Below are 27,957 nucleotides of genomic sequence, written 5' to 3'. Positions count from 1 at the left end.
GGGGGGGGATGTAAGCGGGTTATCTCCCTACTCCCAGAGTAGAAAGGCGATCATTTGGCTAGACTGTAAAAATCCGCAGGCTCTGCACAGTATTTAGAAATATAAAGGAAAGTACCTTCTTACACCAAGAGATAAAGCGACAGTCGGTGGGGATGGGACGCAGGGACTACTGTTTCCAGGGTGTCTTAGATGACACTTCATTTTTCAAGCCAGGTGCATGGATGACTGATAAAAATTAGCTCCGTAAAGTGCAGGCCGAGAGCCCACACACAGAACCTCCGTGGGTAGCTGCACGGAGCGCAACCCGGGCACCCGCGTGGGGCGGGGAGGGGTGCCCGCGAGGACTCAGGCCGGTGAGGGAGGCAGGGCCTGGAGCACGCAGAGGCCAGTGCGGCGTGCCACTCGCCTGCGTTGACACAGGAGCCGAGGGGCTGATGGGGGCCGGGGGAGGGGCGTGGAGGGCTAAGCAAAGACTTCGGAGGCATCATGACCGGACGTGGGTTTCAGTGAGAAGAAACACCTGTACCTGGAGTGGATGGCGCAGGGCTGGCTGAGCGACAGCTGGAAGGAGAGCAGGGGCCACACCCCCGCTTCCAGATCTAGGGGCAGAGCAGCCAGTCAACAAGCAAAGGATGGGCCCGGAGCTGGCTGCCCCCCGGTCCTGCTCTTCGCCCAGTCACCCCACAGCCACGCACACACAGTGCACCAGGATGTGGCTGCTGCGTCCTGGACTCGGCTGCACCGCTGCATGTCCCCACACGGAAGCATAAGCATTTTAAGAAGAATGAAAAATTAAAACGGAGATGCATTTTATTGTAGAAAGTGGGCTGCAACTAACTGCTGTATCATCCTACATTGAGACAAAACACAGTTCTAAACATTAGTTTATTACCAGCTTTCAAATGTCCCTTCATCAGGAAGAGCTGCTTGCAGCAGCAACGCCCCCACCCTTCCCCCAGGTACCACGCACTGCAACCCCGCTTACTGCCACACCAAACACTCCTGTGATTTACAAAAGAGCTGAATAATGAGTATCTTGCTCATCCGCTTAATTCGCAGGTGCTGCAAGAAATGCGCCTGGCAAAACAGGATTCCTCCCTCACATCATTTTAGAACAAATTTCCAGGAAGTGTTTTGTTCACCAGATGAAGCTGGCCATGTCGTCATCAGAAAGAAACACAGGACTGAGTGCGCTTGCATCTAAAAGGAATCTGACCATCTTAGTTTTTCTCTTGTCACTTGTTTTTGTTTTGCTTGATTCTGCTGGTTTTAACACAGTTACTTGGACAGTATTAAGTGTCAAGATATCAATAATAAAAAGACCAAGAACCCAATTAAAAATGGGCCAAAGGATCTGAAGAGATATTTCTTCAAAGAAGATGCACAAACAGCCAATAAGCACATGAAAAGATGCTCAAAATCACTAGCCATCAGGGAAATCGAAACCACAATGAGATGCCACTTCACAGCCACTCGGACGGCTAGAGTAAACAGTGCAGGAGAAACACGACTGCCGAGGGGATGTAAAATGCTGCAGCCCCCTTGGAAAGCCGTCTGGCAGTTCCTTAAGGGGTTAAGCGGAGTCACCTCGGGACACAGCGAGTCCACTCCTAGGTAGATACCCAACAGGAATGAAAAAGGAACCACGCAAAAGCACACACACACGTGAGTGTTCATGGCAGCCAAAAAGTAGAAACACTCCGAACAGTCATCAACTGATGGATGGATAAACAAAGCGCGGCCTATCCCTACACAGGAATAGTATTTGGCCAGAAAAAGGGCTGAAGGGTCCACACGACGACTTGGATGAGCCTGGAAAGCATCACCTAAGCGAAAGAAGCCACTCTCAAAAGGCCAAGTGTCGTGTGACTCCTTCCACACGAGACGCCCGGAACAGGCGAATCCACAGAGACAGACAGGAGATCCATGGTGCCTCGAGCGGCGGGGAGGGAGGCCAGGGGGTGGGGAGCGACGGTCCCCAGGCCCAAGGTTTCCTCTGAGGTCTGACACATGCTGCAGTGAGGGCCACACAGCTCCACACGCACGCTAAAACCCACGGAAGGGCCGAGTTGTGTGGTATGTGGATTATCTCTCAGTAAAGATGCTTTTTATAAGTCTTGGATGAGGAATTTTTAAAGGCGACTTATAACCCCAACTGCCTTCTAAGGAAGGTGGAAGGCGGCACTCTGCTGTAGGGGGTCTTGTGAGGGACACTGGCGGGCAGGCTTCTGACCAGAAGTGAGGGGCTGAGCGGCGCTGCGCAGAGGAAGGAGGGGCCTGAACGTGGAAGAGCCCCCGACAGGCTCCGACAGGAGCCTGCAGAGCCCTCCCACTGACCCCAGGCTTCAGGACACCAACTGAAAACCCAGCGGAGGCCAGCTTGGCAGGATGCGCGCCCTGGGTCCGTTCACGACTGGAGAGGCCCGCAGACTGACCCGAGGGCGCCAGCGCCCAGCAACGCCCTCAGAGCCCTGCGCATGAGCCGGGCACCCGCCAGCCCAGGAAACGCTCCGTTCCACACCGGGCATGCAGGGCGGAGGGCAATGCTCCGACGAGAGGTCCCGGGGGCAGGGCCTCCAGCCCCGCGGATCCCGTGCTCATAGCCTCTGAGCCGGTGGTTCCACTCCTGGGAATCCGCCCCAAAGAAATGCTCCAAAAATGCAAGCAAACATTTATGCCCAAGGATCTATGTATTAAAGAAAGATATGATCTACACGTCTAACAGTAGGGAGCCGGCTAAACCAGAGCCCTATCCACTTGTCCCTACAGGAGAGCAGGAAGTACACCCAAAATGTCTCGGGGAAAACTCTGTGTCTCCAAGTGGTCGGCGAGGAAAAGCACAGCGCGCTGCTCCCCGCGTCCCGGAGCCGCCCCGCCCACGCCCCCGCCAGGCAGAGGCCCCGGGCGGCCGGGCGCCCTTCACAGGGTCTAATCACACTGGTTTCCCTCAACACCATCGATCCCACAGCCAGCGCCGTGCGGCATTTAATTAAAGGAAAGGCTGCTGCTACTCCATGTTAAATCCAAGCCCTTTCAAACAAATTAGAAGCCTGAGCTTCACTTCTTCGCTCTCCAGGAGGACTCAATGAAGACAGACCCTCAGTCTCCTGTAATTTCTGCATTATCTCTCACACATACACGCACACGCACGCACACACGCACCGCAAGACTCAGCTCTGCCCCTTCTCGGGTCAGCAGTGTTTGCTGATCACACTGCCCAGCAGCCAGCGACTCCAGTCCTTACCAGGCAAAGTCAGTAAGAAGACAGGTCAGCAAGTCCAGGCGTCCTGATGCTGCGATGTCTGAACGTCAACAGGAGAGCATCGCGGCCCCTAAGAGAGCGTTCTGCCGTGTCCACGTGTCTGGCTAGGACCCCGGGGTGATCACGACCTCTTCCAGGTCACTGTCCCTCCTGCACCTGCTCGCTCTGGAGAAGCCCCCAGGTCAGACACCCTCGGGGAAGTGGAAAAGAGAGAGGTGCCACCTCCGAGCTCCCAAGGGCCTCCCATACCCACTGTGACCCTGAAGGCCAGCGAGCACACTCCTAGACGTCACTCGCGGCTGAGGAACCCACCAGACAGGAAGCCGGACTCGGCCCACAGACAGGCTGAAGACAGGCTGGTCAGAGGTGCACGCGGCTCCTCGGAGACGAGCATGCGGCGCGTTTCCCAGCGCAAAGCGGCACGGGCCCCCGGGCCCCGCATACAAGCTCACGTGGAAGTCACAGAGAAGGCTGGGCAGCAATGAGTCACAACTGAACTACTACAACGGCTCCTGCCTTCTGTCTGTCGTGCCATCAGAGCATTCTGCGTTCAGTGCCTACTGTAATCGTCACGATCGTCACTGCTCACGAGGGTCAGTAAAGAGCAATAATCAACAGTCCAGCACCGGTAGGCTCCTACTCCGGGTGGAGCGGAAGAACGAACAGGTAATTAAGAGTCCGATCACGCGGAGCCCTCTGTCCTGGAAGCAGCGGGGCGCTGCTGAAGTCGAGGAGAAGCCACGCTGCAGTCTGACTCAGCTCCTGCTGGTGCACGGGGCGTGCTGCGGGGCAGGGGTGCGCGCAGACTAGCTGCAAGCCACCTCAGGGGACGGGCAGAGACAACAAAGGTCCGAGGCAGGGCAGGCCATCAGAGACAGGAAGGAAGGAGGCAGGAAACAACCCAAGGATATCGTGGAAGAACAAGAACAGACGCGCGTGAGCAGTAACGAGGCGCGGAGACAGACGCAAAGGCTTGACAGTGACCCCCAGCACTGCCGGGAGTAAGAGACGGCGACACGTGTGACTTACACAGGAAGCGGGGGGGGGGGGGGCCAGCGGAGGACCCCCCCAACATTGCCATAAGAGACAGGGACGTGTGTGACTTACATGGGAAGTGGGGGAGGAGGGGCCAGGCCAGCAGAGGAGGAGGAGGAAAAGGGATGAGGACCCAGAGTGCCGGGCGCTGCCAGGCACTCACCCCTGCGGGACAGTTCTCACCCCTGGGGGGCAATTCTTGTCCCCACCCTACAGATGAGGGCATGAGACTCAGCTGCCCGACTCGAAACCAAAGCTCACAGTCCGTCTACCACACTTTGCACGTTCCAGCCAGACAGAGTCTGAGGATGCGGCCGTGGGCTTCTCTACAAGACAGTGGGACTGGGGGCGGAGGCTCGGAGAGTGGAAGCCAGGAGAACTGTGGATCATGCCAGAGAGAACTAGTGGGGGGGAGGGGGGACGACACACAGTGGTTACCAAAACAAAGTGGGCAGAGCAGAACGGGGTCACAGGAGACCTTCAGAGATGGCGGGGTCACAGAAATCCAGGGAGAACAGCTTCTCAAGGTGCGAGATGCTTCAGGTCAGAACGAGGAGGGCAAACGTGACACTCTGTGTCTCAAACCACACCTGAGGCAGCAGTGACATCCACGACCCTAACAGGGTGCGGCGTCCTGGCACCCTCGCAGCCAGAGGACTCGTCCCGGCGGAGGTCACAGCCGGCCACGCTGAACGGTCAGCAAGCCAAGGCACGAGGACCCCCAATGGAAAGGAACTGGCGGTTTTCAAATGTCCAAAAATTCTCGGCCCCAGGCTCCCACGGTGAGTTTGGTTAGTACGTTTGTGGAAGCAGGTGTCTGACTCCTCCCTCACCTGCTCTCAACGTTCCCGAGCTTCTGAGGGAAGAACTGATAAACAGAGAGAGAGCCGAGGGGAAAGGTGGGAAGGGGGAGAAGAGGTCTGAAAACACAAAAGGCTTCTTAACTGGGGCAGGTCGTCCCTTCAAGCCTCTGGCTTTCTTCAGACACTTGCCTGCTAAGCTCCTGGCCTTAAAGGCCCTTCGGAGTGCTGCCCACAGCAAGGCAGGGCTGCCGGGGAGCAGGTTCCCCACAAGAGCAGCACCAGGGCCCCTGAGCCAGGCAAGCAGTCTCCAAGTCCGGGGGGCCGCGGGCCCCAGAACCGGGCCCCGCACATGGGATTCAGACCTGAGCTCGAGCGGCAGGCACGCAGGGAGCTCTGGGCCGGGACGCGGGGACGGCCACCCACCCCCCCAGAAGAGGCAATGGGAAGGGCTCTGTGTGACCTGCAGTGACACCCGCCCTGCCCAGGTCCCACCAAAACGTTACCTGTTCAGCTGGCATCTTCTCGCCGTCTAATGCTGTCCCTCACCACCTAACAGACTGTCACCCTCCCAGGGCAGAGCCTCTCTGCATCCCCTCACAGGCATCCCACAGCGAACACAAACAGGTACATTTGAAATGTTTTTTTATTGAGACATAATCCACATACCATAAAATCTAAAGCATCCAAGTCAATGGTTCTAGTATATACACAGAGTTGTGCAGCCAGCACCACCATCTAACTCGAGAACATCTTCATCACCCCCAGACACACCACGTACCACTAGCCCCACCCCCAGCCCCGGCAACCACCAATCCACCTCTGTCCCCACAGATCTGCCTGTCCTGACCGTTCCTGTCAACGGAGTCACACAACATGTGACCTTCTATGACTGGCATTCTTCACTGAGCAGAGTGTTTTCTGGGTTTGTCCACGCTGGAGCCTGAGTCAGTGCTTCACACTTTTTGTGGATGAATAATGCTCCATTGTACAGATCAACCATGCTTTACTTTTCTATTCATCACCTGATGGACATTTGGGTTGCTTCCACTTTGGGGCTATTATAAATAATGTTGCTACAAACATTGTCATGTACGTTTTTGTATGAAGTAAGTTTAAGATTCTCCTGAGTATATACATACCTAGGGGTGTAACTGCTGGGTCATATGGTGGCTCTAAGTTACATTGTTTGAGAAACTGTCAGACTGTTTCCAAGGCGGCTGCATCATTTTACATTCCCACCAGCAGTGTGTAAGGTTCTGATTTCTCCATGTCCTTGCCAACGCTTGTTATTGCCTGTCTTTTCATTATAACTATCCTAGTGGGTGTGACAGACACATTTTTTGAATGGGCTAATGTTATTTCTCAAAATCTTGGGTCTAGTGTTATCCCTCCCCAGAAGGGCTCTGCACACTATATTTTATTGTGAATTACACACACACACAGACACACACACGGTCACTATGCTGGCATCAGCCCTGAGACATCAAGTCTACGAAGCTGTCAGTGGGTGAAACACGTAACAGCACACTCCAGAAGCAGCCCCGGTGCTGGCGCTGCCTGGCCCCAGCAGCACGACGCAGCCTGTCTCCTGTGCTCTCCTGCCCACCCTCACCTCCCCGGCCCTGCACTGCGAGCTCCAGGCGGGCAGGGGCCCTGGGCCACCCACTGTGCACGCGGCCAGCCGCTTGGCAGGTGCGCAGAGGGGCTGTGGGGCTGGGACAGAGGAAGGAAGGGCCCCGGCCCCACACACGCGGCAGCGGGTCCAGGGTTGGTTAACTTCCTCCCGATGCTCCCCTGAGAGCAGCCACAGCTCAGCTGGAACAGCATCACCAGATTCCTTTACCTGAGTCCATCCAAAATCACCTGGCCGGACACGTGAGTAACAAGAACAGCTTAAACAAAGACGAAACAGGCACGTCCCACCCGCCAACTGCCGCCACGCCAAGCAGAGGGAGCGCCCACAACCCAACAGGAGACGCCCGCCTCCACATGGGGCCCACAGGGCTGGGCAGAGCGCGTGTGTCAGCCTCGCTGCATCTCTGCAAGCCTTTCACGTGGAAGCAGAAGCACAGAAAGAGCTGCGGGACCAGTCCAATCCCTCGGTCCGAGAGAGGCAGAGACAACCAGAGAACCAGGCGCTGCGACCCACAGCTGTGACCGTGTGCCCCCACTGCCCAGCCTCTCCTGACGGGCCCTACAGGCTGGGATGTGGGGAAGAAGGTGGTTGAACGGGCATCCAGCCCAGGACAGGCAATCTGACCACGCTGTTTTCCAACGGAGATGACAGAGGCTTGCGGCTTAGTCAATAGCAGGCTCAGGAGAGCACGTGCAGCCGCCCTGAGAGGCAGCAGGATGCAAGGCCGCGGGAAGGGAGGAGACGGCCCACTGCTCCCCACCACCAATCAGTCCAGAATTCCAGAGAAACGCTGACCCACAGCTGCTGGTCAAGGGAGGAAGTCAGGTTGTGAAGGGTCCTGCCATCACGGCCGGGAGCGGCCTGAGAAAGGGCAGCAGAGCAAGGACGGCATGGGAGACCACCTGCCATGTGGACAGGGACGTGCTTGGGCAGCCAGAGCCAGACCAGCGGGAAACCCTGTACGCAGAGTGTGCCTCCTGGAAGAAAGAATGTTCCACTGCTGGAGTAACAGCCACGACAGGCGCCCTGCCTAGAGTGTTGTACGAATTAGGGTGTTTGATGCCCGTGACCACCCTCCGAGAGAGCCCACACCCGTTCTCCGCACAGGTGAGGCTAAGGGATGCGTCCAGCGCGGGCGGGAGAGGAGATGCATTGTTAAGGGTCCCCGTGAGCTCCCTGTCAGCAGTGAAGTGTTGTCAGAGTTCGGGAACCACACAGTGAAGGTCTGCAGGTCTAGAAAGGAGGCGACGAGGCCCCGTCACTGTGGACTGAAACACACTCAGAAAGGAGCACCAAGGCAAACCACAAAGTGTTCAGCCCTGCAGCCCTAAGTGTACGTGAGACTACTTAGAGAAACATGTCATAATGCAGTCAAAACTGTAACAATATTTATGACTATTTGCAACAGAAATAGTATGCAGTAAAAAAGTAACACACAGTAACGGAATGAACATCAGCCCACAGCTTCAGCAACGCCAGCCGAAGCCCCTGTTACCAAGGCAGAGGCGACAAGTACTCGTACCAGGGAGCGTAACCGGACCTGCCTGAGCTGCTGGCAGGGAGGCTGCGGGCCGGTGGTCCACCCCCGGCTCCCAGGTCCCTCCCTGGGCTCCCAGAACCCCACGGCCTGCTCCAAACGGGGCCAGGTCGCAGCTGTCTCAGTGAGGAAGCACTTAAAATTCATACACAACCTGCTTTAAAACTCACTGCAGTTAGTCACAGACCAATTTATGGGCCCAGAATCAACTCCAAATGGCTCTGCACTCACGGCCTTCCTACAGAGAGCCCTACCTCCCTGTTCTCCTGGGTCCCCCGATGGAAAGCTTCCACCGCGAGATTCACACGGCAAGGGCAGGCGGCCCACGTCCCGCTGGATACTTAAAGCGCTCTTCTGAAACCCCCTCCCTAACCGGTTTCGGGGTGGGGGGAAGGGTGGAAGATGCAAAGGCAAAGGAAACGTTTCAGTGCCACTGTTAACCAGCAAAACTCCCCATCAGCATCGCTGTTAACCAGCAAAACCCCTCACCAGACCCACTGTTAACCAGCAAAACTCCCCATCAGCATCGCTGTTAACCAGCAAAACCCCTCACCAGACCCACTGTTAACCAGCAAAACTCCCGCTGCAAAGCTGTTTCCAGGTGACCGAGACCAAATTCACTCTCCCAACTCGGTTCCCTCTCCGTCTTCTAAGACAGGACTGTCACCCCAGAAGGACGTCACCGCGGGCAGAGGCTTGGGGCTCTCCCCGTGGGTGTGTGCCGCACAGATCCCCTCCACGCTCCGCTAGTTTTTCACAGCTTCCCAGGGAGCCACGAGAACAGGCCCTGTACATACACTGTAATGCTTTATATAGAAATGTCCACTTGGAACTGAGCCTCTTGTCATTTCAAACCTCACTTCCCCTCCCTTGAGTGAGTGGGACCCCCTCTGCAAACACAAGGCACCACCGAGCTTGGTCGCCTTGAGTACAGGGTCATTTATACACCTTGTCGTGAAAGACTCAAAAGTCCTACTTGGGAAAAACATACACCTTGGACGCCATCAACAAACCTGACGAGCATGATTTCAGGTAACAGAGAAAACCTAGCGCACCACCGCCTCTCCCCACAGTCACGTGAAATGGGGCGGCAGGGGAAGACGGGGCAGGAAAGATGTGTCACGAAACCAAAGATCATGTCAGCCAAGCCCATCTAATTCCTTAGGCCCTATCGGACAAGTCTCCTGTAGACAGACATCAGCGGATACGCACACCTGAGGGCCAGCTGCTCCTCCCAGAATAAGCGCTCTGACTTCTAGACCCGTACAGGACATCCCAGGTCCAGCCACACTGCCTCCCACGATGTCTCCTACGACACTCCTCACGCTAGGAAATCTGAGCAGCAAACCTAGCACCAAAAACAGAACAAACGCCTCAGGTCAGGCCCACCTCTCCAACGCTGAGAGAGGGATCTAGACAACTGTTTTTTCAAACTGCAAGGCCTTCCACACAATTAGCCAAAGATCATTGGATTCACTGACTCCCAAAGAAGGCTGATGCCCCAAGACACAGCCCTGCCTGCGAAACCCACACACGAGTCAGCGGAGGGGAACACCTGCCTGAAGGGCCTCTCCACCAGCACCATGTGCTTAAAATAGCAAGAGGTTTTTTCTTCTCGGAATGCATACTCAAGTAGGGAAAGGTGAAATGACATGATGTCTGGGATTTGCTTTGAAATACTACAGCAAAGGGAAAGGAAGAAAAAAAGGGGCTGGATGAGCCAATCACGGCAGAATCCTGATCACTGTGGAATCCGGGTGACAGGGGGGCTGGCTTCACCGTGCTGTTCTCTCCACCTCTGCGGACGTTTGAAATTTCTCATAACACGATTGTTTTACAGCAGGAGGGAAGGTAAGGGCAGCGTGGGCCCGCTGACAGTGACTGATCACTCTCACTTCGAGAACCGCGTCCGGCGGTCCCCCAAGTTGCAGAGTCCTCACCCTTCTGGGAGAAGCTGCCTCCCCTCTCGCCCGCTGCTCCCCCACAACCCCCCACCATGAACTGCCCCCTCCGACCTCAGCGTCTCCGGCAGCACATCTGTGCACAGGCCCAAAGCTCAGGTGAGGAGGCTGCGTCTCCACGGCTGGCGATGAACACACACGCGGGAGGAGACGCGCTAACGACAAACCTACCCCGGGAGTCGCCCGAACTGAAAAACACAGCACTGCGGCCTGTTAACCTCACCACTGGAACGACAGCAGCACCAGCCGCGCCGCGATCCGATGTGCTGGAGACAGACGAGAAACCGGCGGGAGGGAAGGACCGAGCACATCCTCCTTCCGACCTCGTGCGCGCTCCGCGGCGGCGGCCTTGCAACGATCTCCGGCGGCAAGAGCCCTATTTCTTGCCCCAGACAGAGGGAAGACTCAAAAGCATCTTATCTTGGACACACAGCTCTTCTCCTCTGCACCAGCACCCCAGCCCTCCCGGAGCCCGTGGTCGCACCTCGCCCGCTGCAGTGTGGCTGCAGCAGGGTGCCGGGTCCTGCCGGAGACGGCTCGTCGCCAATGCTTCCCTCCCGAGCGCGGGCGGCCCAACGCGCCTGAGAATGACAGACTCTGAAGCCCCGGGTCGCACCTACTACACAACAGGCCGTCATTCTATCACTTTCAAATCAAAGAGCCTCCTATTTTGAGCATAATGATTTTAAGGAGCTCAACAATTTCTTTGCATGCATTATTCATCTCGTGACACAAAACTGTTATTTCCCTGAGATTACTGTAAATCGCTACACAAAGAGCTGGCTTGCATGAACAATTAAATGATAGATATGATAAACTAGATTTACAAGCTTTATGTCCCTGTAACGTAAATTCCTTGAATGATTTAACTCAACAGAGCTAGAAAATTCTTTCCAGGCACCAGGTTCGTGGATCTGCAGCTCCCCCATCAGCACAGAACAAAAACCGACTACGGGCGGAAGCAAAAAACATTTAATAAAAGGTTTAATATTACTATGGTAACCACAGCAACTTGTTTCAGAAATGAATAATAGCTCTGTTAGGTGCTTCATTAAAATTTTTTCAACAAAATACTGCCCTTAATCTTCTCAATGGAACAGAAGACTTACTCAGAATCCACGCAGAAGACAGGAAGCCGAGTGCCCGAGCACAAACGTCCTCACGTCTGAAGCAGAGAAAGACGGATTCTCATCAGCTGAGATGAGAATGTGGGCTATTGCTTCTAAAGCAATTCATTGAAAACCTCAGTTTTACCGCACTCTTTCTCCACTAGTCAACAAAGGGCAGACACCCCTCACCTCGCCAGCACGGCTCTCTCCCGACAGCAGGGAGCTGCCCGCAGACCAGGCAGGAATCCAGACCGGGAACGCCAGGCCCACTCAGGGCTCTGTGCCCCAGACAGCCCCGGAGCAGAAGGCACCCGGGAGTCAAGGCCTGACTGCGGGATGGGGCCCTCAAGACCACCTGCGCAAGACCTCCTTCACCGTGAGAGGATGCTGTGCCTCCGGGACAGTCCAGAACCTGCTGTCCCCAACCCAGGGGCCACACGAGGTCCCCAAGCCTGTGACTGCACTCAGATTTATGGCCCAGCCTCGCTCTGCTCCACCTCCAGCCACTACAAAGCTCACAGGTGGTGCGGAGGCTTTGTCATGCCTGCGACCCAGTAAGGGCTCAGCAACAGACCCCTGGGGACCCATGGGGAACTGTCCAGCCCAGCCCGTCCAGGACCACCTCGGCCCCACCCACACCTGCCCCTCCCAGCTGTGCTGCACCCCTGGACTGTGCACCCCCGCAGCGGTCCCACTGACGACCCGCCACAGCCACTCACCACGCAGATCACTCACGGGCTGTGTGACTGTGGCCCCCGGCCTGGCGGCACGGAGGCGCCTATAGGACATCTGGGGGTGCCCGACTGGAGGGAGTCGGGGCTGCCCAGGGGCCTCATGGGTACACATTTTATTGTTACAAATAAGTTTATCAACTTCTCCAAACAGGGGAGAGAGGAGGAGGAAAAAGTAGGCAGTGGATGTTTCCCTTCCCAGCACAGTTAAAGGGGCCACACTGGTCACCACCTTGGACCTGTGGCCCAGGGAGACGGGGAGATGCTTTGAACATCACTTCCGTCCCAACACTCGAGTGGCTTCTGAGAGCAGCACTGAGCCCAGCGCATCTCCAGCATCCCCCCTGCTCCACAGACACTGAGGTTGGCGTGGCAAGGCCCACACTCCTGCAGGTGACAGCCTGGAAGACAGGCCTTGTGACCCTGTCAGGACTGGACAACCCACAGACATCTGGGTGCGGGTTCCCTGATGCCTCCCTAAATGCTCGCTGGGGACAACTCAGTCTGCAAATGCGTCTGTCTGTCTGATGAGAGGAAAGCAGCTGTCTGTCCTTATGGACACGTGCGGCGGCCGTCCTGAGTACCCCAGGTGGTGGGAGGTGCTGCTGACTGCAGAGCATCTGTTGTCACGGCTGAGCCATCTTGGAGCATGATGCAATTTCCCTCCTTTAATACAAAGGAGGCCTCGCCTCTTCAGCCCTGAGAACCAGGGCAACGTCTGAGCCAGCTGGCCCCGTTCACTCCCCATTTGCCCCTCTTTCACTGTTAACAGTAACCCTTTACCCTCAAAATACATGACAAACGGTACAGCCCCTCTACGGAGAACCTTCCAGAACTCTCCAGGAGTCAACCATAGAATGAGTGGCCCGCTCCAGCTCCAACTCACTTCTGAAACGGGCACAGGCTTCAGCCGACGTGTGCCGCGGCCCCGCGGGCCCCTCTGTGCACAGGTGACGAGAGGTCGCCCTCCAGCAGCGCGGTAACGAGGCATGGCTACACGCGAGACAGCTTGACGACGGGGCCGAGCAGCTCAGAGCAGGGGCCGGGCTCGCGGCAGGGAACCGGGCTCGGAGCGGCTGTGCGCAGCAGCACTTTCAGTGCTGGGAACAAGCCTGGGACGGGAGGTCGGCAGCGCTGCTTCTCCTTGACAGACGTGGACACTGAGGCACACGGAAGTGACAATCTGTACCTCCGGACCCCCACCACAGCGCCTGCGCCCGGAGTCAGCACACCCCTCGGACTATCTCACAAACAAGGACGCTGACGTATGGGGGGGTCAAGAACGTGTTCAAGTTGCAGAATTAGGACGAGGAGAGGGATATTTCGAAGTCCACAGCCACCACTCTGAACAGGTGGGACTAGATGCATTTGCCACCAAGCGCCTCAGGCACACACAGCACCTGCCAGACCGTATGGACGCTCAAGGAGGGCCAGGACCCTGTGGTCCCAGCAACACAGCCCCCACCACTGTCCTCTCCTCCCACCTTCCCATCAGCACGCGCTGCGCGCCTCGCTGAGTGCCCTTCTCGTCCATGTGACCCAGTCGCTGCTCAGTCCACCAGCAACGCCCTCCAGGCACCGACCTGGACACACAGACGATCGTCATGCTGCCCGTCAGCTCTGGCAAGTGTCCCTACACACAAACGTGTGAAGGAGCCATGGCCTTCCTTTCCACACGCACCGACCGAGGCTGCCCACCGTGTACGGCTGTACAGTCCATGCACCGCAAAGTGGCACCTTGGAGAACTCTTTAGAATGAGGGTAGTAATCTACAGTCTGATCAGAGTTTGGGCTTTACAGGTCGTGCATTTGTCAAAACTCATCCCACTGAATTCTGTGCTCGACATTTGTACGTGTCATGATGTAAATTTTACCTCCAATAATAAATAAATAAACCTAGTTAGGGACAAGCATGCTGAAGTGTTTGGGGTGAACTGATGTCTACATCTGAGTTTGAAATTCATTTTCTGAAAAGATGGATTAAAGGATGGATAGAGATCAACATGGAGAGAGAAATAACACACCCTCGACAGTGGCTGGTACGGGCAATCACTGACAAGTCTCCCAACTTTTCTCTATGTTTGAAATATTTCACTAATAAAATGTTAAAAATAAATTACTGGTCTTGGACCCCACAGAGGCCCAAACTCAGCAGCCGGCCAGCCTATTTGGACGAATAATATTCCACACCTTAGTGGCTCCCGTCTTTCATGTGACCCAAAGAAAGTAGCTCAGTATTTCATCTGTGGGTTGTCTGTGACTTTGCAGAGAAAGCAAAATTGGTGGTGTGCGTTGTAAATCACAGAAGAGTTTGAGAAGTTGTAGTGAAAATATCTACACCCATAACCTGCAAATCTCTCTGTGCTTCTTGTATGTTGAACAGACCAAATTATAACATTACAACATATGGAAGTTATCGGTGAGGGCACCAGGAATATCTAAATGCAATTTAAATAAAACACTTCTTAAAAAAAGTTAGCAGAGGTGTAGCCAAGATGACAGAGCAGGACAGACCTGGACTCACCTCCTCCCGCAAGCACAGCAAAATCACAACTATTCACAGAGCAGCGATCAGCAAGAACCACCTGACGACGAGCAGGAAGGATCTTCCACGACCAAAGATGTAAAGAAGAAGCCACAACAAGACAGGCAGGAGAGGCAGAGGCAAGGTATAGTCAAGACCCACATCGCCCAGGCTGGTGACCCAGAAATCCCAACTGCAGAGGTCCTCCCTGAGGAGCGCAGGCTCGGAGCCCCACATCAGGCTCCCCAGCCCAGGGACCCTGCACCAGGAAGGTGAGTCCCCATAATGCCTGGCTTTGAGGCCAGCAGGGAGAGCAGAGGGCTGGAGAAAGGAGAGACCCACCCTTAAGTGGGTCGAAATCTCATACGCCCCGAGACCCACGGCAGAGGAAGCAATCTGAAAGACGCCTGGGTCAGGGGAGGGTGTAGCTCGGTGGCAGAGCACGTGTTTAGCATGCACGAGGTCCTGGGTTCAATCCCCAGTGCTGCCATTTTAAAAAGTACATAAATAAACAAATAAATAAACCTAATAACCCCCCACCACTGCAAAACAGTTCTTTTTAAAGAGCCTGGATCAGACCACTTGCTGCTCTTGAAGAGCCTGAAGGCAGGTGGCAACTGGGAACACAGATGCCAGCAGCAGCCATTCTGGGGAGCTTGTCTTCCACGAGAACACTGGCAAGAGTCATTCTGGAGTCCTCTCTCTAGCCCGGGGGCTTACCCACCCACCAGCTGGTTGGCACAAGTCTCAGGACCCCACTCCCAGGCCAGCACCAGCCCCAGGCCCCCCAGCCCCGCAGCCAGCCAAGCCAGGATCCAGCCCTACCCGTCAGTGAGACAGCACCAGCCCTGGGACCCCCTAGGCTCTGCAGCCAGCCACGCCAGGACCTGGCCCTGCTCGCCAGTGGGCCAGGAGCCTCCACAGGGCAGAGGCCAACCAGCCAGAGGCCAGCCCCACCGACAGGCACACCCACATTAGTCAGCCCCACCACAACAGAAGGGCCCACGCGCAGCCCCCACAGGGGCACCCCAAGAGCGTAAAGCTCTAACGGCCTGAGGAGAGCGTGCTGCTACAACCAAAAGGGTGCCTCCCGCAGCAAGGCCACTTCTCCAAGACCCGGAAATGTAACCAACCTACCGAACACAGTGGAAATAAACAGAGAATCAGGCAAAATGAAACGAGAGACAAATATGTTCCAAACAAAGAAATGAGATGAAACCCCAGAAGAAGAACTAAGCACAGTGGAGACAGGCAATCGACCTGATAGAGAGTTCAAGTAATAATAAGTAATAATCATAAAGATGCTCGACAAACTTGGGGGAAGGATGGATGATCACAGTGAGAAAGTTAACAGAGAGTCAGAAACATAAAGAAGAACCAAACAGAGATGAGCAATACAATAACTGAAATAAAAAACAAACCAGAAGGAAGCAACAGTAAATTAGACGATACAGAGGAACAAATCAGTGAACTGGAAGGCAGAGGAGTCAAAATCATCTTCTGAGCACTTTTCCGAAGAAAACAGAAACACTAATTTGAAAAGATGTATGTACCCAGCAGCATTATTTATAACAGCCAAGATATGACAGCAACCTCAGTGCCCACTGATAGACGAATGGATAAAGAAGGTGCGGAATATATACATAAATATATATTACATATACATATATAATGTATACGTACACACAATGGGTTACTACTCAGCCATGAAAAAGAATGAAATCTTGCCATCTGTGACATGGACGGACCTAGAGGGCATTATGCTAAGTGCAGTAAGTCAGACAGAAAAAGACAAATACTGCACGATTTCACTTGGCTGTAGAATCTAAAAAACGAAACAAATGAACAAACACAACAGAACAGAAACACTCGTGGATACAGAGAACAAACAGGTGGTTGCCAGAGGGGAGGGCGGGGAGGGAACGAGTGAAACAGGTGAGGGAGACGAAGAGGTGCAAACTTCCAGCTATGAAGTAAGTGAGGCACAGGGATGGAGGCACAGGGATGAAGGCACAGCACGGGGAGCGCGGTCAAAAGCATCGTAAGGACCTTGCACGGTGACAGGTGGTGACTAGACTCACCCTGCCGATCACTTCGAAATGCACAGAAACTGAATCCTTGTGTTGTGCGCCTGGAACTCAGGAGTCGTAAAGTCCCCGAGGACAGGACAGGCAGCTCAGAGCCCTGCAGGCGAGGCCCCGGGGGCCCCACATGAGAAGGCACTGTGGGCTTCACCAGGGACAGGAGCTGGCAGTCCAGGCTGAGTAGCAGCCGCCAGCCCTGAAAGGCCGTCCGTCAAGAGCTCCAGGTAGCCCGGCAGCTGCCCTGTCTCCAGGCCGTCTCCAGGCCAGTCTAACGGTGAGTCCTCTGCCTACAATTCAAGGGCATTTAAAATGAGGCCTGAGCTGTGACCTTCAAGTCCAAACAACTCAGCCTTTCCTCTGTCCACTGAGTTAAGTCACTTAAGTGCTCTTACACGCAGCAAACGAATATTGTAGGCCTGCCCAGGCGGCATACGTACCATCAAGACGCCCGGGAGACCAACACTGAGACCAACACGTGTGCGTGCTCCCAGCAACCAGACGGATGACACTAACTCGCCATCCTCGCCCCGGGCCGAGCCTCCGGGCCCTTCCCCACCCCGCAGGGCCTCTGTCCCGCCCTCCCTGGGCTTCAGCTCTCCCTGACGCTCATCCCAGCGGGAGGCGGGCCTGGTGCCTTCTCTCTGGGTCTGTCCCGTCTTCCTCTTCACAGAGCCCCCAGGGAACCAGAAAGGCGCAGCATCAAAGTGCTTGCCTGGGAAGGTCTCCGCCCAGCGAGGAAGGAGTTCTCTGGCAACGCGGGCAGCCTGCTAAATACTCACCACACCAGATACCCAGGAACTAACAATGCAGTTACCGTGTGTCCCAGCAGAGTAAACACAAAGACAACTCTGCAAAAGTAAGCCTTCTGTGGGGGGCGTCGCTCCGCAATCGGGCACGCGCTTAGAGCGCACGAGGTCCTGGGCTCAACCCCAGTGCCTCTGTGAAAACAAACAAACAAACCTAATCACCTTCCCCCCAACAAAAAATAAAAAGAAAGAAATAAAATTATTTCAGTTTTTTAAATAAATAAATGAATAATAAAAGTAAACCTTTTATTAAACCTATTTTCAGAAACTTGCCCTTTTTCATCGATTACAACTGAGACACCACCCATTGAAACACAGCGAGGTTTCAATAGAGACAACGTGATTTCTCTGAGCATGAGCCCGTAGCTCCCTCTGCCCCCAGGTCCCCGGGGCCCCCCGCCTCCAGTGGGCCCTTCCCTGCCGCGGTCACACACGCAATCTGCTCAAATGCAGCCCCTCCCGGGGCCTCACCAGTCCTCCGTGACATCAGTCCAGGGGCTGACTTGAATAAGAAAAGGAGGGACAGGAATACTGCCTGCCTCCCCAGCCATCCTGCACCTTCAACTGACCGCTTTCCCCCCGTGAGGCAGGACCCACCTGGGACTTTCCAACAGCACTGACACCAGAAAGCACTTCGGTGGATCAGCTGTTTTCATATTTAGAACATTCCCACAGCGCGGCCTGGCCTTCACTTTCCCGACTCTGCCACAGTCATCTACCGCCCCTCCTCTTTCAAACAGATCACCAGACAGTGTTTTATCAAGAATTTCCTCTAAAAGGCAACTGGAGGTTCCTGCAACACAATTTATAGGTGCATTGTTTCCATTTATTTTAATTTTATTTATAGCCCTCTGCCCAGAGCCCGCTGGGCGCAGGCAGCTATAAATCAAAGATCACAACACAGAGCTGCTTTGTTCCTCTGTTGATGCTCAAATATCAGGGAATTGTTTGGTGAGCTCTAATATGAATGCTAATTACTTTTTCAATCAGACCATGGGTGTAAACTCACTCGAAAAACTGCATAAAACAAAATTTCATTACACACTAGATATTATCTTGAATCAGAGGACACTGGGAGTGCCCTACTTGAGCAGGAATACGGCGGGGGTGGGGGGTGCACCCCAAACACAGGGGCTTGACTGCAGGCTCGGCGCTGCTCACTGGATGACCTTCGGTAAGTTCCTTGACCTCTGTGTTCCCTCAACTGTTGAACAAAATGGTGGTCAAGAGACTCTGTGCTTGAGAATCTGCCGGCAACCAAACGAGAGGCTCCCCGGAGACTCCTGGAACTACACACCCCACCCAGCAGGTCGGGGTCCGGCCCCGTCAGAGCCACCGCATCGCCCCCACGTGCAGTGCTGGGGGCCCCGGCGGCCCTCTCGGCGCTCACGGCGCCACTCACCCAGCGTCAGCTCTGCCCGCCTGCTCCTCCCTGCGGGCTTCCTCTCCCACGAGCTCACTGCGTCACCCAGCGCCCAGCACACAGCCTCTCTCCTGACCCTGCGGCCCTCACGCCACGTCCCCCAACCCTGGTGACGCCACGTCCCTGGGAGACACCTGTCACATCTTTCGTCTCTTCTCCACACCCCCAGGTCAGCCCCAGCCTCCTCACTTCCTGCCTTCCTCCCCTCGAATCTCACCTCACCTCTGCACCACCCTCCACACCGCTGCCAGGATGAACTTTCCAGAATGTGCACACGGGCTGGCTGGTAGGCTGTTCCACCGCTCCCAGGACTCCTTCCCTAGGGAAGGACTGCATCCCTGTCCACGGAGGTCGGCCTTGGCTGGGTGCTACTCTCTGGCCAAGGGAACACGAGTTGTGGTGACACACTGTGCCCTGGCTAGAGCCTTAAGAGGCACCAGGAGTTTCCGCCAGGCCCTGGCTCCCCCTGCCCGCCGTCAGCACAGTCCCAGGTACAGGCTGCACTTCCAAATCAGGGCTTGGGCTGAGGACACGCAGAGCCCCCACAGCAGAGCCAAGCCCTCCCGCAGCCTGCAGGGACACGCAGCCTGGGATCTCTGGTCCTCAGGGACTGGACAGCTGCCCGAGAAGCTGCAGTGGATGCTCGTGATTCAGTGAGGAAGGTGGGCCCTGCCCTCTGGGGCCATGGGCGGTGGGAGGCAGGCAGGTGGGACCCCGGCCCCAGCATCCTCACACGTCTGCCTCTGGGGCGGCTGGGCCGACACCCGCGATGCCCTCACATGGCTGCACGTCCACCTGCCCTGCTGCACCGCCCGCTGCTGGGGGACCCGCCCCCCTCTGGACCCCTCCTCCCTGAGGCCACTGCGCTCCTGCAGTCAGGCCTACAGCATGTCTCTCCAGCACCTGGCAGCACCCTGGGGAGGGGCCCATCTCACTTCTCTCCGTGCCCCCGCCCCGTTCCTGGTGCCCAGCACATTTGGCGCTACATCAGTCCATTTGGAGGGTATTTTAAAAAACATCATTATGTAGAAATACTGATACATTCAGTTTTCATAACATCATTTCCATCTGAATTTCGAAGCTCTGATCCGCAAACAGGAGGAGAGACAGTTCTGGAGAGAGAGGCTGGCGATCACCCCAGAAGCCACGGAGGGGACTCCACGGCAGAAGACCTTAGGAGGCATACAACGCCACAGTCCCCATCGCCGTGAGTAATAGCCACATTATCACTTCCTACCTTGGGCAAACAGGCCATCGTAAATGCTTATTTTATGATTCAGTCTCTCATAAATTATGCAGAAGATTCTCTTAACTTGGCTCTCCTCTGGCCTTCCAGACGCAGTACTAATTTGGCAGCAATGCTAAGCAGACACATTCTCTCCGGGCTAGCAAGTCAGTTGTAAGAGTTCTGTCTCTAATCAGCCGCAGAGACAGAGATGACCTCATAAAGGTCACGGAGCTTAGAAGAGAGAAGCCACGACAGAACGTTCCTCATGAGGGGCCCGCACTCACCAGGCCATCAGGACAGTGAAGTCCGACACACGAATTCTAAGAAACTCAAAATGCCCCCAGGCATTCGAAGTACCTAGTAGTCACTAAGTGGACTGTGGGGTCTGGAACATGCACAAGACGCCCCCACCCCCACCCCGGGGCCCACCGCCCAGACCACAGCAACCATCGGCACAGGGATCCCGCCAGGACGGACAGAGGGGCTGCCGTCCGGTCCGGGAGGCAGAGAAGACACAGCAGCGCCAAGAGGGAAGGCAGGTGAACTCCAACTGCAACAGCAGAAGCAAGGAGGCTGGAGGGGGGCTGGGGGGCACTGCACAGGAACAGGAGCCCGTCCTGCCTCGAGTCCTGGTCCGGGAACTCGGAGGAGCACCTGGCCGGTAGGACAGAGGTGCTAGGGCTTGTGTGTGCTTGTGCATGTGCGCACACGTGTGTGTGCCTGTGAGTGGCACATTCAAAGAGCACAGACAAGTCCATGCGGCCAGAGGGAAGTGAGTGGCAGAGAGCAGCCCGCAGTCAGGCAAGGGGGCAGGCCGAGCAGACCGGGAAGGGCCCGGCCTCGTGTCCCAGGCGAAGACGTCTGAACTTCACTCTTGAACCACGGGAAGCCTAGCAAAGGCTTTGAAGCAGAAGCTAACGGGCAGACGGCCGCTGTCTTTCACCACGTGTGGAAGGTGGGCGGCCAGAAAAGCTACACACGAAGGCCAGACAGGAGACCCGCAAGCGGTCCAGACCAGAGATGGCGGAATCGGGACTCGCACGGTGGCGGGGGAGGGAGACAGCCACGTGGTTTCCAGGGACCGGGCAGCACCCGGGAGAAGGTGTGCTGAGCAGGACTCCCGAGGAGGACCGCAGGCCGCTGCAGAGGCTGCCTTGGTCTCTCAAGCCTTCCCCTTTCTTCCTGAAGCAATCACCTGGCTTCGTTTTTTTTTTTTTACCTTATCACCTTTACGTACAATTATTAGTTCCAGGGTGGGAGGCGTTATGCTCAGCAAGTATGTCCCATCTGCTTACAGGCTCTGAAACAGGGCAAGACGGCACCCTGCGTGCTGGCCGCAGGGGAGCCTCTGTGCACGCAGCCCTGCCCTCAGGCTGCTTCCGACCCCAGAGGAGGGTGCCGGGGGTCTACGGGTATCCGGGGACAGGCGTGCTGAAGCAGGCACTGGCCTAGGGACGGTGTGGGGGTGGGCTTTTGGGGGGTGGGGGTAGGAAGGGGAGGCTCACGTCACCTGATCTGCATGCAGAACCGCAGGAGGTTTTAACTACTCACGTAGTCCCATAGGACATTCTGGGCAAACGAGACGGCCAAACCCTAGGGAAGCCTTTGCCGATTCCCCACCAGCAAGGGGCCTGTCGTCCTGGGGACCCCTGGGCACCTCAGCTCAGTTCTCTTGGGGCCCTGGCCCAGCACCACACCTCAAAAGCCCCCCTGGAACAGAGACCCCACTTGCCCTGCAGGGCTGCACAGGCCAACCAAGCCGGTGGCACCTTCTAGCAGCAACGACGGCCCCGCCGCCCAGGCAGGCCGGTCAGCTGTGGTGCCCGGGCGTGCTGCCAACAGCCGGGCCTCCGGGCCTCCAAGGCTGTCACTTAGGAAGTGCATTTGTATACACGCTCTAAGTGTGTGTCCATGGGAAAGGAGGTCAGGGGACTTCACCGGGGTTCCGGTGGTAGAAGCTTCATCGGGACAGCCGATGAGGGTGAGGGACAGGCACGTTCGTACACAGAACCTACAGCAGCAGGGAGACGGCCGAGGGCACCTCGAGGAAGCGGACGTGTCCCTTCTCCCGAGCCCAGCCACCGCTGCCTGAGCTGGCCCCGGGCGGGGACACCACGCTGGGGGCCTCCACGGGAAGAGGCACCGCAGGGTAAGGGACCAGACCCCACCCTCCGCCTCCACGGGGCCAGGGTGGAGGCGGCAGCCCTGTCATCCGCGTGGCACCAGCTGTGTGGTAGGTAAGTGGTGGAACACAGGTCCTAACGAACAGTGCCGCTGAGCCGGGAAACTTATAAACAGATCATGAAGAACATTTTAACATAATTTGTTTTCCCGGCACAAAGGACCGTGTCAATCAACGCTACATCACCATAGAAGAGGAGTCTCTGCTGATGGCTCTCTGGCAAAGAGAGAAAAACAGGTTTTACAATGAGCTCATCTTTCACCAAAAAAAAAAAAAAAAGAAGAGAACGCTGAAACTGGGCTTGCTATCTCCATTTATTCAGTCAACAACTCCCTCAGCGCTCGCTGAGAGCCAGGAGCCGTCCCGGGCAGCGTGGCCTCGACCTGTACTTTGGAATCAGACACCAGCTCCTTCCCCACAGCCGTCCGGCCCCAGGAGGCTGCTGCAGGCGGCCTCCCTGAAGGCGGTAAAGGGCCACTGCATGGTTACACTATGACGGACCCAGCACAGGCTCTCGACAGACTTGCACGTGGGGGAAACTCACAAGATCAGGGCAGTAAGACACGAACAGCTTTGGGCTCCTCCAACTCAGTCCTCACATGACAATGCCACGCATCAGTCCACACCAAGGGAAGCCGAGTGGCCCTGAGCAGGCGGAGGGGGTGAACCCTTAAGACAGAAGCCTCATTTAGAAAATGCTGAAAACTTACACAGGAGAGAATACAGGAAAGCAGACCCCGCGTGTGCAGCCTCACACATCAAGTCATGTGAGGAAGCGCCTCAGAACAGAAACTTCAACCCAGAGATGACCGTGCTTGCATTTCAGGAAGATCTGGTATTTTTTAATAAGCCTACTTAGCACCCAGCCTGCTCGTGAGGCCCACCGACCAAGCGGCCGCGGGCTCGGATGTTCCTGTAACTCCATCACCACTGACTGTCGTACTTCTCCAACCCTGAAATGACACTGAGGGCCACTTTCCTTCTTCAAAACTCTGCACATGCTTTACAATTAGTGAGCAGCCTGAGGAGGCCAGGGCCCTGGGTTCTGAGCATCCAGGAAATGAAGCATTCCTCACGTCAGCCCCCCAGCAACTCCGCAAGGTGTGCGTCACTAACTCCCTGTGCAGAAGAGGAACCTGGATGAAAAATCCCAGGGAAGGTCACCAGCCAGGACGGGGAGAGCCAGGACTTGGGCCTCAGCCCGCCGCTGCTGCAGGCAGGAGGCCGACAGGCACCCGTGCAGAGGTGTGACCTGCAGGCGTCGCTGTTGAAAGCGCCAGCAGACAGCTATGAGCAAGTCTGTGGTCCCGGAACCCTCTGCAAAAAGCACAGACACGATGTCCAAAAAGAGAAAAAAAAACAGTAAAACAGTGCTGCCGAGTCTTCTTCAACACAAACTGGAAACGGGAGGGACAGTCAATAAAGAGAAGCAAGAAAAACTGTGACCAGCCCTCCGTGAGGGTGGCTTTGATGTGGGGTCACACTTCCTTTGAAGCAGAATTTGTGCCACGGTTCAGAGCATGGGTCCTGGAGCCAGACGGCCCAAGTTCAAGTCCTGACTCTACTGCTGAATGGCAGAGTTTACCTTCAACAAGGGAACTCTGAGCCTCATTTTCTCAGCTGTCAGATGGGCCTAAGTCTCCCTTTGTAGGATCACCACGAGAACTAAATATCAAAGGCTCTGAGCCCCTAACACTCCTGTCCCTGGCTGGACCCACCACCCAGGCGTGTGGCCCGCAGAGCGGTCACCTGGTGCCCTGGCACGTGCCGTACCTGCCTGAGTTGCCCGCCCGCCACCAGCACAAGGAGCTGCTAGGCCTAACACGAAAGGCCCTCTCACACACACATCATCGCGGGGAGACGTGCACAGAGAAACGACAGCAGAGATACAGACAGGCCGTGAAATGTGAAAAAGAGAAACCGTGATCAAGTCTTAAAAACAGGCACACTCTTTGAAGCAACCATTTTACGTCCAGTAATCACCCCAAGAAAAGATCCAGAGAGAAGGGCAAGGACGTGAGCTCCAGGATTCTCCACAGCGGTTAGCGGGGAAAACCTGGAGGAAACAAATCTGTGACAACGGGGGCGGCCACGTACACCACGGTGCATCCCAGCCATGGAGCCCAAAGCACATTTAATGTGGGAAGGGCCGTGGTCAGCGTCTCAGGGAGCAAAGAGCACTGTGTCCATAGCCTCGATGAGCTTTTCTTCTAAAAGTGCTCGCACATCACACATTTAATGCACGAGGGCGACTCTTACTTCCAACGACTCATCGTGATCTTTTCGGGCCACGAGGTGCAGCATAATATACAGACACTGACGGAGGAAGCAAATTTCCCCACAGCTCCGTTTTGCTTCGAGCATCCGGGGGAGAGACGCGGGCCGAATGGGAGGCCGCGCTGCGTCTGCGCGGAGCCATCGTCCGCGGGGGCAGAAGCGCCCACACCCACCGCGAGGGGGGAGCAGGGTGAGAAAGCGGCCCCCAGGGAGAAGAAGGTGCCTGTGAGACACTCCGGGGGGGACAGGGCATTTTTTTAACACGGATGTTCAGCAGGTGATTTTAAGCTATTTTCACCGCTGTTACGTTAAGCTCCCGAGACTCCAAAGCTTCCACAAGGCCTGCTGCACACACACCTTATTTTAAGCCAAAGTTCAGGCCCCAGAAGCATGCTGGCTGAGGAGGCTGGCGCAGGGAAAGGTGGGCAGGGCCAGCCATGCTGGGGGGGTCTCCACCAGACACCGCCCAGCCCCCGCCCCCAGCTGTGTGGAGATGCCTGTCTCACAGGCACCCAAGCACCATGTACCCCAAACCCTGTCTTTTCTCCCCACACCCTACCCATCTCAGTGAACAGCACGCCACCCCCCCAAAGCCCAGCCACAACCCTAACAACCCCTCTGGTGGCCCTTCCCTCATCCGTCACCTCCGGTCTGCTGGCAGGTCCACCTCTACAGCCTCAAAATATGCCCCAGACGACCCCCACACTTCTCAGCACAGGTGGCCACTGGGACAGGCTCTCAGTGTGACCCACGCCCCAGGTGGCAAAGACCTGGCACCAAAATGTGAGTTCACATTATTATTTACAGCTTTCATATGAGTTATGTGTTAAATACTAAGAGACTATGTTGTGTATCTTGGAATAACGAGTAAGTCAGAGCTCATTTCTGCTTCCCTGCACGTCCTCCCATGGTTACCGGAACACATGAAACCGCACACGTGGCTGCAGCATCTTCCCCTTGGAAGGCGCTGCCTGAGACCATCACTCATGCCACCTAAGTCACGGCCCTGGGCCCCATTTCTCCTATGTGCTGGTGGCACCCAGCAGGTGCTTGAGCCAAAAGCACAGCAGACTGATTATATTAAATCAAGAATTCAGGAGAAGGCAGGAGAGCAGAGGCAGAAGTGACCGGGAGAATGAAACCAAGCCTCACAGCTAACATCTGTGAAGGACTGTCTGGGTGCCGGGCACCGCTCTCAGTGCTTTCCTGAAGAGCCTTCACCGCATCCTCACCGCAAGTTCATCCTCACCTGGCGGGAAGTGGTGTGGACGGGAGTCACGCCAGGCTGACCAGCTGCAGCCTCCACCCCAAGCGGCATGGACACCCTGCCGGCTGACCTCTCACCTGCCCCGAGAACTCACTGCCAGCCTTGGACCTTCCAGAGGGGACCCGCCCCCTGTACCTGACCTCAGGTGGCAGGGAGGCACGGTAACACTGGCCATGCTAGGGGCCGGACCACCTTTTGGGCAGTGAGATACAGCTCCAGCCGATGGTCTGTTTGCAGCCATTCCCTGTATCTCCCAAACCTATAATAGGCACACGTCACTCATCCAATCATAGGGTCTTCTGTTCTGTCGCACCTTTGCCTCACTCTGAGTGGCAATGCTGTGGGTTATGGTGACTGACTGAGGTCTGGAGGAGCCCTACCACCTCCCAAAGTCGAGCACAGCCCAGCCCCATGGCTCCCGACAGTGAGCTCCAGATACAGCCTGAGCACTCCTGTTACGTCCACCCCAGAACGGGGGTTACCACCCAGGCTTCCGAGGCCACCAGCGTGGGGAGAGGCCAGGGACTGGGCTTGTCCCTTTTCTTTGAAGCTCCCTGGGAGACAGTGACCGACTGGTGCATGTGCCCAGGCTGACACAGCTCTGAGTCCTGGAGGCCCTTCTGTTGCTGACCTGACCCCCTCCCCAGCCCTTCAAGGCCAATCGAAGCCCCCCAGCCTCTGCCAGGCCCAGCCCGACGAGCTCACGTCCCCTTCTGCTCATGTGCAACCAGAGCTGGCCAAACCGCTCTGGGACACTCGGGAATCGTGACCTCGTCCTGTCACCTGCTGCATCACAACCTCACCCGTGCGCACCTTGGAGGCCAGGCACTAGCTGCGCTCCCCTCGCTGGGCTGCCCCCCGCACAGAGCCCAGCGCGCCACAGGCCCTGTGACAACCCAGTCCGGATAATGGTGCTGTGATTCTTGGATTCACTTCCAATGGGACTGACGCTCCTTCAAGCCCTCCTCAAAATTCACCTAATCCAACTGGACACTGGCAACCTCACCGGGTGCTTAGAGGGCGGTGCTGAACTTCTCAACTGAGATGAAGGCACGAGGCACACCACACGGCAGGGGGAGATGCGCTTCCGTTGACCAGAAATCACCGAGCAGGGCCCTGAGCCAGGCCCAGGCAGAGCCACCGGGATCCGAGGGGACTAAGCGTCCCCCCGAGACACCTCCCGAACCAGGATGTACAGGAGTGAAGCAGGGGCCCAGCACTGGGCGTGCACAGGGACAGCTGGCCTGGTGCTACGGAGCTTCAAGTACAAAGACGAGGACTGGCGAGAAGCTCGGCCAGAGAGGGAGAGGGGCCAACCAAGGATCCGAGACTTGCACAAGGGGGCGCGGGACATTCTTAAAGAGCTGTGAGCAGGGAGATGGATAAAATCCAAACTGCTTCACCCTTCCAGAGCCTGCTCTTCCAGCTGTGGCCAGACCGCCCTGACAAGCTCCATCTCCCACAGGTGCACACACACCCCACAGGCCCCTGCCACACCTTTCCACTGGACCCAAGCCACCAGCAGCACGTCTCACTCAGGCCACTCATCCTGTGGTCCCTGTCCCCATGCCACGCCTCCCCCCGCCCCCACCTTCCATCCATCCTTTCTCCCCCGACTGAGGTCAGAGATCCTTCCCCTATGCAGCCTGGAATTCAACTGGTCTCAGTTTCTCCACACCAGGGAGTGTGACTGACAATGCATCTTTGTATCCTCAGGGCCTAGTGTCAGCTGGAAGCTTAAGAAATTTTCTCCGGGGATGGGAGAGACAGTTCAGTGGTAGCCACACGCTTAGCATGCAGGAGGTCCCGGGTTCAATCCCCAGTACCCTCGTTAAAAATAAAAACTTTAAATTTAAAACATTTACGTTTCAATTTTTAAAAGTTTTTTTGAAAAAGAAACGTTCTCCAGATATATTAATGAATCAATCAACAAGCGAAAGACTGAATGAAGAGGACTTAGGGAGACAGTGAAGAGTTAACTAAAATAAGAAATGCCTGCAACCTTGTCAAAAATGCCTGCCCACCGAGAGGAACCTAGCAAGGCTTGAGCAGGAAAACCTTATCCGGTCCAACGCAGGACTGCAGACCCTGA

At 56.0% G+C, this 27,957-nt stretch overlaps 1 protein-coding gene and 1 long non-coding RNA gene across 10 annotated transcripts in view; both read right to left on the bottom strand.

The window, feature by feature from the left end:
* TBC1D22A (TBC1 domain family member 22A) overlaps positions 1-27,957 on the bottom strand; it is a 242,286-nt gene that overhangs the window by 176,828 nt on the left and 37,501 nt on the right. The gene's annotated exons all lie outside the window — the stretch shown is intronic.
* Positions 10-20,793, bottom strand: LOC116667556. Its single transcript, XR_004324400.1, has 3 exons — positions 20,782-20,793; positions 10,827-10,829; positions 10-115 (listed from the first exon to the last, which is right to left on the bottom strand). It is a non-coding gene; the product is annotated as an uncharacterized LOC116667556 (long non-coding RNA).

This window comes from Camelus ferus, chromosome 12 (assembly GCF_009834535.1).
Source record: "Camelus ferus isolate YT-003-E chromosome 12, BCGSAC_Cfer_1.0, whole genome shotgun sequence".
In the NCBI taxonomy this organism is placed as follows: domain Eukaryota; kingdom Metazoa; phylum Chordata; class Mammalia; order Artiodactyla; family Camelidae; genus Camelus; species Camelus ferus.
This window is presented reverse-complemented; position numbering and strand designations above follow the sequence as displayed.